The 9,958-nt window shown below is 39.0% G+C and overlaps 1 long non-coding RNA gene across 1 annotated transcript in view; it reads right to left on the bottom strand.

Moving 5' to 3' along the window:
* Window positions 1-785: 785 nt before the first annotated feature.
* LOC113833493 overlaps window positions 786-9,958 on the bottom strand; it is a 57,627-nt gene continuing 48,454 nt past the window's right edge. Inside the window, exons 2-3 of the long non-coding RNA XR_003481216.2 lie at window positions 1,794-1,867; window positions 786-1,020 (exon numbers count right to left, since the gene is read on the bottom strand). This is a non-coding gene — a long non-coding RNA (uncharacterized LOC113833493). The remainder of the gene's footprint in view (window positions 1,021-1,793; window positions 1,868-9,958) is intronic.

The following is a 9,958-nucleotide window of genomic DNA, read 5'->3' as shown; positions in this document are numbered from 1 at the left end:
TTCACCTTTCTAACTGAACAGTAGGCTTGTCTACATTATGGTGTCTTGTTTCTCAGCTTTTGTCATCATTTCAAATAACTTCAAATCAAAAGTCTCTAACCTTGCACGATAATGTCAGGAGAGACTCTTATCTCCAATTTTAAATTTCTCCAAGCATTAAATGTGATACTTTCCCTTCAGGGCCCTGTATTAGCATAGTAATTCCAACTCACCTAGTCCCCTCAGCTCACCTTCCAGGCTTGCTTGATCTCTTACAATTCTAATTCAAGAAATACTAGATTCTATTAAGAATTTTTTAATGTCTCCCTGGCTTCAACTTCAACTTTGGCTCAAGCTCCTTTGTCATATCTGACTAATTGCCTTTTTCCTTCCAGCCCATTTGCCTCCCTCTGTACTTCGATATCTACTCATTCACTCTCATGCTACAGTTTATGTTAACCTCATCTTGAAATTCTGTCTACATTATTTGCATTGCATATTGCATGAAGTGTCCTCGCAGTAGCACCCACACCTCACTATTCGTTATTAACTCTTAGCAATCCCTGATATACATTTAATATCAATATCATTCTACAAACATATAGAGAAAGAGAAAATACATAAATGCACACATTTTACACAAGTGTAGATGTGCAACTCATCTTGACAAATCTAATAATCTCCTTAGAAGCAGTTCACATCTTCTATATTAATTTATTTTGAAAGGCATGGCTGACAACATAGACAGGAAGCACTCAATGACACATTTTGATTGATCTTAGATCAAACATCTTTATTATCTAGGATATATGCCAATATAAATTTAAAAATTGAATTATATTTGCTTAATTTTTGAATCAATTTTCCATCTTTATTATTTTATGAGTTATCTTCATTTAAGCAAGTAGGAGAATTTCCCAATGCCGGCCCATCTGTTCTTCCTCTTGACTTTGAAGTGGTCTGCAAGCTAAATTGGTAACATCTTTCATTCTGTGGCAAAACCCCATGTTGTCTCAGGCATGCAATTCCGATTTCATTGCCCTATTGAGCCAAAGGCAAAGAGAGGCAACAAGAAATAAATCCCTTCAAAAACTCAATAAGTTTAATAATAGCTAACAGACACAGAATACTACCCACCATAGAAATGCTTAATTGCTCTTTGTCATTAACTTCGTTCTGATGATTACAGTTCTCTGTGATACACCCTTCCCCTTTGGGGTTAAACTGAAGAGTTACACTGGATAGCAAGATCTGAAAAGCCCACACCTCCTAACACCTCCCACCACATCCACACACTTTCGGTTTGAAGTGCACAGAGAGTAATAGGAACAGGAAAAAGCCAAAGTGCCTTTCAAAGTTCTCCAGGGAAGACCTCTTCCCAGTCATTGTAGATAACAAACAGTACTGTTTGTAAGTTGTCATCTGAGCCAGTCCTACCCAATGCACACTTGGCTCCCTCTAGATGCAATTTCTTTTACGTGGCCTAGACAGAGAGCAAAAACAAATTAGTAATATATGCATGACCACAAAGTAAGACTAGTAACCCATTGCCTACATTTCTGCTTGCATTTAATTTATAATATTAAAGGAAACATACAACTGATTTCTATAGAAAAGATTGTCTCATGTGGTGGTCATTACAGATGATTTCTTAAAGCACATTTTCCACCCCAAATTAAATCCACTTAACAAAAATGAATCAAATTATTTTCATCACATTGAAATGTGAAGGAAAATACTAGGAGTTAAATAATTGAATGGATGTATTTATGAAGTTTTATATCTAGCAACTAGCCCAGTCCCTCTAAGTATACCTTTGCTTTTTCCTCTTCAAGTCCAAGCACTGGCCACACTTTCAAAGGACATATGCTTAGGAATGATGAGAAAACTGAGAAAAGAGACATTAGATAAAGTTACACAGTTAGAAAAACTTGTTCTATTGTCCCATTTCTCCCTTTTCTGTCATTCCTTAGAAGATAAACTCAGGCAAGTTAAGATTTCAAAATTCATGTAAGAAGATAATGGTTCCTGGGTCCAACAGCCCCAGATTCAGGAAAATTTGTGTTCCAACAGAGGGGTAGAGTGGAAGGCTTCAGAAAGTGATCATTGGAGTCAAGGCAAAGAATATATCTGATTGATTAAAGAATTTCCAACTTAGATCATAACAGTGGCAAGTCCACAGTTAAGTGCTAGCTGGTGAAGGGACCAGCTCCCCATTTTGGCAGCCATGACAGAAACACGTGCTTGCCATGACCTTGTCCTAGTCACTAGAAGTCAGATGCCTGCCTCGTGGCAAGGAACCAATCAGAAGTTAGCTGGTGGCGATATGCTTTACGGCTCTGGGTGTGCTTTACAGACAAGTGCACAGCAATGATGCACAGAGCATAGCAACCACCCTGGGAGGGCCTATGGGCCATAACAACCAGTTGGCCAATCAACACAGGGCAAGCCCTCCAAGCCTGGAGGCACACCAATCCTGAGCCTGTGCGTACCCCTAGACACTCCCCTTACGCTGCCCTACAGGATCTCTCTGCAGCCCCTTCGAGCTGTCTTTGCTAGCCATTTGCCATGGCGGGTGGGTGAAAGACCCCAGCTAACATGGGGTTAGCTCTTTAAACAACAATAAAGCCTCATGCAGTTTGCAGCAAGTTTTCGAATCCGCCTGGTGATTGGGGTGACTAAGGTCCTGGGCTGGGACTCTGGAGGCCTGAGTTTTCCTGGGGTCTAACACTGGTATAATTTACAAATGCCTTGTTAGAGGTTAATTGGTGACTTCCAGTTGCCTTTTCAGACGAATGTTTGTGCTGAGTTGAGTTTGCTTGCTAACTAGAAGCTAAGATGCAAAAGCTGCCTCCGGCTCTCAATTACTTCCTCAAAAACATCTCAGTCTCTCTGTTCAACATTCCCCACTACTTTGGTACAGAAATAAGTATAATTAAGACTTTAAAGTTCAGCCGGGCATTGGTGGCACACACCTTTAATCCCAGCACTCGGGAGGCAGAGGCAGAGGATCTCTGTGAGTTCGAGACCAACCTAGTCTACAAGAGCTAGTACCAGGACAGCTTCCAAAGCCACAGAGAAACCCTGTCTCGAACGTGCCCCCTTCCGCCAAAAAAAAGACATTAAAGTTCATGCAAAGTACCTGCCTTTAAGTGTTGTCCCTAGCAATAGGGTGTGGCCCAAAGACACAGTTCCACACTGCCCTGCCCTATAGCAGCCTAAGAAATTTGTTTATAATACCCCTACACAGGTCAAGCTAGAGTTCTTGACTTCACAATAGAAAAGGATTTCAGGACAAGTCAGAACAAACCTTTAACATAGTTTTAAGCACAAAGATCAAAAAGACAGAGGGACATTCAGGAAGAGACAGTGCTCATCCAGGGAGGGTGAGCACCTCTCAGGAGAGACTGCTGCTGTGTCTTAGCAGCACACACAGCATTGATGGCTTCTGAAGTTACAGTGGCCTCTGGGTTATTTGGTTTGTTGTTGTTATTGTGGTTTGGTGTCCCTATTTGTTTTATTTGATTTATAAATGATAAGGTACTTCCTGAGGTTGCCTTGACTATGAATACAGTCTGAAAAGGTAAAATTCTGAGTGACCATGATTCCTGTTACACAAGAAAAAAAAAATCAGGAACTGAATCTTTAAGCCACATTTTACTGAGAGAGCCCAAAACTCAGGAAGACCGTGGCTTAGTGTCCTAGGGATCTGTCTTCCATCTCATCTTCCACCAGCAAAGGTAGGCAAGCATACTGGAGTCCAGTCTCCAGAGCACCTTCTGGTCAAATGGGTAGTCTTGTCTCAGATTTATGGTGGTGATGTTTTTCTCCTCACCTTTTCCTCCCTGGGGGAAAGCTGGTGGCAAACTCTGGGGCCACCGAGTCTTACACTCCTCCTGAGCTGGTCATTTGGATGACATCAAGTCTGACAGTTAACTCAGTGAAGATAAACTATTAGCAGTATGGGCATGAAAACAAACTTGTTCCTATAGAACAAGGTATAAATATGTCCTTACAGTAGAGAAGATCCAGGGCACTTATCATTGTGCCCCTATCAAACTGTGTCACAACAGTTCTACAGTGAGGATAAGATGTGTCTTTTTATCTGTAAATGGAATTTATAGTCTTGCTTGTGCGTCTCCTAGAACATTACTGGTTTACAACTACAAAAGGCCAAAGGTCACATATCCACTCATGTATGCATAGGACTTAAGGGTGGTGTATTGTTTCATTGTAACATTCTCTATGCACCCAGCCTTCACAACAAATGTGAATTGTGGTGGAATTCTTAACTTCTAGATGTCAAAAGAAGACCTCTCAATCAGATTCCAGGGTAAGGCACTCCTTTCCCTTCCTAGGCCCCCTGAACTTTTGTTATTTTTCTAACCTGCCTTAGTACCCATAAGAACTGTTTACACATGATTTTATTGAATCCTCTAGCCTGCTCTATTATGGAGTTAGAAGGAAACTATGGCTCAGAGAGGTTAAATCACATATCTAAATTTTCAAACAAGCTACTTACATAGATGGATGTGGCAAAGAGGTCCCAGGACACACCAGCTGTGTTTCCTTCTCCTTTACTTCTGGTGGATCTGGCCCTCCAAATTACCCATAACCTTGACTTAGAAGAGGAAAGGGCTCCTTTGTACTCAAAGACACCATTGATTGGGGGAAATTTGGGTGCCTTTGAGTTCAAAGAAGCCCTTTCCTCTTGCCTTTGATGGGCTTTAACCCAAAATTCATGGTACCAGATTCTCAGTCTCTGAAAACTTCTCCTGAGTCAGTGGCCTCTGGGTTCATGTTTTTTCAAATACAAAGAATGCTATTCACATACCATAGAGGGTGAAGCTTAGAAAGAATCACATTACAGATTCACAAATGGGAGCTTAAAGACAGATCTAATGGATAGCAAGAAAGGTCCTAGATAACAGGGTACCAAGCTGTCATTCCAGCATCTTTTTATAGAGCTTGTGGAAGAAAGTAGGGTGAGGCATGAGAAGGGGAATCATTTGGTCAGTCCAATTGGCCTAAGCAGGATGTAACCAGCTACATACTCTCACTTTCCATTGCATCAAATTCACAAAACTAAGTCATGAGAGAACTAAAAGACATCTTGGCAAAAATATATCTTATACAAAAAGAGAAAACTGGAGCTTAAATAAATTTCTTACTTCATTGAATTCAGTACATGACAGAGCCAGGTCTTGAACATGGATCTCTGGACATAATTCATCATTCATCAGAGCTGTAGGCTGGTTGTGGGACTCAATAGTAGAGCACACAATTATCACACAGGAGTCTCTGGGTTCAATTCCCAGCAACAAAAGCATCACCTACAGAATGAGTCATGGCATAACCATGAGAGCTCTGGTCTTGACTTGGCATTATATTGACACCAAAATGATGAGTGTCTCTACTTGAACACTTCTTCCTGGACCAAGTCTTATTAAACCATGCATCATAATATTTTTGTAAATTTTCAATTCATTGAATTCACATTTTCTGTTGTAACATTTTAAAAGGCCATTTAGATACAAGTCCTTAAAATGGGTTGTTTTTATTTTTCTCCTTGCATGTTTTATTATTTTGTCACCACATAGTATTCACCAGTCCTCTAATGAACCCAGAAGTCTACTCAAACACATCCTGAATGGCAAGATTATCATCTTGTGAGCATGAGGTATGTGGCTTCCTGTATATCTTGTGAGCATGAGGTATGTGGCTTCCTATATTAAAAACTACAGCTCTTCAGGATTATGGAAACTGTCCATGTGTAACAGTTTTCATTTTTTGCTTGTTTGTTTCTTTCTAGTGCAATGTGTTCTAATTTTTTATAAACTAAATTAAAAGAACAGACAAGCCAACATACATGCATTTAAACACATTGTAATACTGGTTTATGCTTTCTGACCAACCTTCAATCTATATATTGTTAGTGAGTGTTGTCAATTTGACAGAATCTAGAATCCCTCTGAAGACGGGCTATTAGGCATGCCTGTAAGGGTTGTCTAGATTGAGCATGGCTTCTCAGCATGATGTCTTGATGATATTAGGTTACTTGAGGTGGTAAAACCCACCCAGTTCAGGTGGCACAATTTCCTGGGCTTGGGGAGTAGGAGATAGATAGGTAGAAAAGAGCTGAGCAGCAGCTTGCTTTCATTCCTCCGTGCTTCCTGACTATGGATGGAAAATGACAAGCTTCTTCAAGTTACTGCCACCTTAACTTCCCCATAGTGACAGACTGTACACTCAAATTTAAGTCAGAACAAACTCTTCCTTAGAATTCTTCTGTCAAAGTGTTTTAGACTAGCAAGAGAAAATCAGGTAAAAAATAATATTGAAATCTAATCTGAAGGTGGTGGCATTTGGTGTAGCCTTTAGGAGTAGACTATTGATCAATGGAATTCATTCCCATATAAAAGTGATGCCAGCAAGAGTTATCTCCCCTTATGTGATGTTAATGCTACAGAAAGATGTTGCCATCTGTGAACCCTGAAGCAGGACTTCCTAAGGCACCAATTCTGCCAGTGCCTTAGCCTTCTACTTCTCTTTTTCCAAACTGAAATATATTTGGTTCTTATTTATAAGCCACCCAATCCACTGTTCTAGCCACCCAAATAAACTACTACACATAACCTACATATCTAAGAAAACTCATTGTTGCAGAGATGTTCCATATTAGTGATCATAATCATCATCACCACGCATTCACATGTCAGACATTCATGATGTGCATCCTTCTGTGTTTGGTCTGTTACCACTGCCTCTGTCAGCTCTACAAATCCCATCCTCAGAAAGCAGGCTCACAATGTCTTAGATAAAACATGATTCTGTTTTAATCACCAAAGAAAGTTTTGGACCCACAATCACTTTTAAGGCCTTTTTCTGCCAAATATGCATTGAAGACTATTTGAATCCTGTTTTGCAAACATCTCACAAATGAACATGAGCTGGCTTAAATGTCAAGAGTTTGGGTTGATCTTCAAATATGAGCAATAGTTGGGGAAAACATCTTCAATTCTGCAAGCGGGAACAATGTGCCAGAACCATTCCTATGCTATAGAGCAAATAGCTATAACCAATGCATAATCTTTAAAGGTAGAGTCCGACTCTGCATTACATTTGACTCTTCAGAATACAATGTTATTCTTCTAGAATCATTACTCACCCTTCTGCATCAGAGCCTAGCTCTCATTTTCAATCTCATTCTTCTATCATTTTTAATAGTTAGCATCTTTGCATCTGGCCTTCTGCTTCAAAAGTTATAATCTAACTGTAAAGATTTGGTTCAATTTTCCCTTCTTTAAGCTCTCTTAGAAGTCATTCTTCCTTCTAGAATGACTGATATTTGCTGATCCATAACTTACCTGTCTTCTCTCATCAGACTGACCTCAAAAAAGATGTTTTCTTTTTCATCTTTGCATTCCTCAGACTCAACATCTGGCCCTCCACCATACTAAACAATGCTAAGACATTTATTTCAAAAATGGGTGAGTGAAGAAATAAACTACTTATTTTAAATTTGTTAGAACTATAGTCCTCTGGCAAGAAGAAAATATTTTCAAGTTTATTTTGAGTGTATCATGAGCTTCTAAATTTTTCCCAGGCATTCATGTGTTATAATGAGGCAAGATTAAGTAGGTTGTTTTCTGTGTGACCAGCTTTTCTTCATGAGCAAGGTAAAGGTCATACTTGTATGAGTGTGTTGCTATCATAAATAATCCCCAAACTTTAACCTTCAATGAAAAAAAATGAATCCAAATTCTATCATCTAAAGCCACAGACTATGCATACGCTCCTGATACACAAGATCAGCTCAGCAAGAAGGATGTAACATTTAGCAACCAGGAAACATATTTCAGCTACAGTCAAAATAAAGGGTAGATGTTCACCCCAGTTAAAAGAGAAATGAAAAATGGTTGGGTAACATCGACATGCTTAATGCCTGTTTTGTTTCAGCTCTCATTATGAAGACTACTGTTGTCAGAGACATAATACAATTCCTACCAGAGGACTTAAGAAATAAGATTTAAAACAGGCCAGGGACTTAGTCATCCAGATCAGATTTGCCAAAATGTCCAAAAAATTAATCAGTTCATCCTGTATTGCAAGAGGAGCAACAATCCTAACTCATGAATTATGGAGCAGTTAGTCTGACTCTCAAATCTGAAAGTTTCTAGGGCAATTCATTAAGGAAAAGATCAATTTGTAAAATCCTGGAGGTTATTGAGTTGTTTAGAAGCAGCACACAAGATTTTTCATGTCAAACCAATTCCACTTTCTTCTTCGGGCAGGAGGAGCCGGGTGATGACATGAAAGATGCATGGGAGATGGCTTACCATCTTCTTAATAAGGCTTTGGACACATCAACATATTGACCATCAGCTAATAGGTTCTTTGCTTAAATTCAAGGACAACCAAACCACCTAAAGTGATACAGTAACAATTTAAGGAAATCAATCCTTAACCCAATATTCACTGAGTTTGTGAAATACGTAAGACACCATAATATGTGGCTTACAAAAATGCACACTCCATCAGTGACTTTAATATTAAATAGAAAGCCATAAATATATTTAGGCATTATAAAATAAGGGCTTTAAAATCATGTGTCCTGAAAATAGGCTATTTAAGGTTTGAATAATAGGTGTGTTAATTACTAACAAGAATTTGGTGTCATGTGACTTTTAAGCCTCAGTTTACTCATCCATTAAACTGGGGTGACTGGAGAATGTTTAAAACTTTAGGCATGGTTAGTATTAGATTAGTTAGGCCATGTAAAGTACTAAGGATGGTATAGGGAGTTCAAGGACAAAGACATTTCTACAAGGAGTATATTAGGAAGGGGTCAGGAAAGCAGGGATGGGATGAACAAGATGAATTGAGAAGATGCTTGTGGTTAGAGTGACTCAGGTAAGTGGGACCTGGACACTCAAAATTTGAGAGGAAACTGCTGTGCAGTGTAAAGTTCCTTGTAACTAACCAGCAGCCAAATACAAAGGGAGCTGATTTCTGCCATGGGTTAAAATAATATATCCTAATGTTCAGATACAAGAAAAAGAACTGGGTCTCATCTACAGGTACCCCCTTATTAAGGCCAGAATATTAGATAAAATTACAAATACCAAAGGGTAGATGTGGGGAGTAATAACAAGTTCAAAACAATAAGTATCCAAGAAAAGCAAACAATAAAAACAAAACAAAGCAAACAACAACAACAAAACCCACACACATACACACAAGGCAGGAAAGTAGAAATTAGAATAGGAAGGATTCTTCTATTTCAACTTTTTGAATGTTCATTTTCCTTTGTTAATTATAGTGGCATCTGGTCTGGCTTCTCTAAAAAAAATAGCTGATATTCATTTAAACTGGCATAAGCTCATGGAACAATTGTTTCAAGGAGGAAGTGCAAATAAATGAATTAATTCAAAAGCAAGACATTGGCTCTAGATACACATGGGAAAGCTGTCCAGACCTAATGGTTCTGGATTATTCTCAGTGATGTTCTTCCTTCTTCTCTCTCAGGGTTATACAAGGCACCTAGAGAAATCTATGTAGTATAGGATGTCACCCCAAGGATCTGGTTATGTATTTCCTTCTTGTCTCCTGGCATATGAACCAGTGCCTTGTACAAAGCTAGACACCCAGGAAATAATGAGTTTCTGGTGGGTAGAACTGCTACAGAAATGTACCATTCCTGTGCCTACAAATAAATACATGAATTTCCTGCCTAATAAATTCTAAGAAATGTATGATTTATATGGGAGTCTCAGCTTATATTATTGTCTGACATATCATTCTAAAACAAGAACGTCTCACCTATAAGTGGGAAGAATTCCTCTTGGCAGCAGTGCTTGCCTTGAGTTTTAGAGAAGCCAATAGCTGCCCTGTCAGAGTCAGCTGACTTCAGTGTGTCCCTATATCAGATATGCCATTTGGTTTCTCCTCTTAGTCTTCTCTGATGTATAATGTTTCA

Source organism: Cricetulus griseus (genome assembly GCF_003668045.3).
Source record: "Cricetulus griseus strain 17A/GY chromosome 1 unlocalized genomic scaffold, alternate assembly CriGri-PICRH-1.0 chr1_0, whole genome shotgun sequence".
NCBI lineage: Eukaryota > Metazoa > Chordata > Mammalia > Rodentia > Cricetidae > Cricetulus > Cricetulus griseus.
The sequence above is the reverse complement of the archived record's forward strand: the minus strand, read 5'-3'. Positions and strand labels throughout refer to the sequence as shown.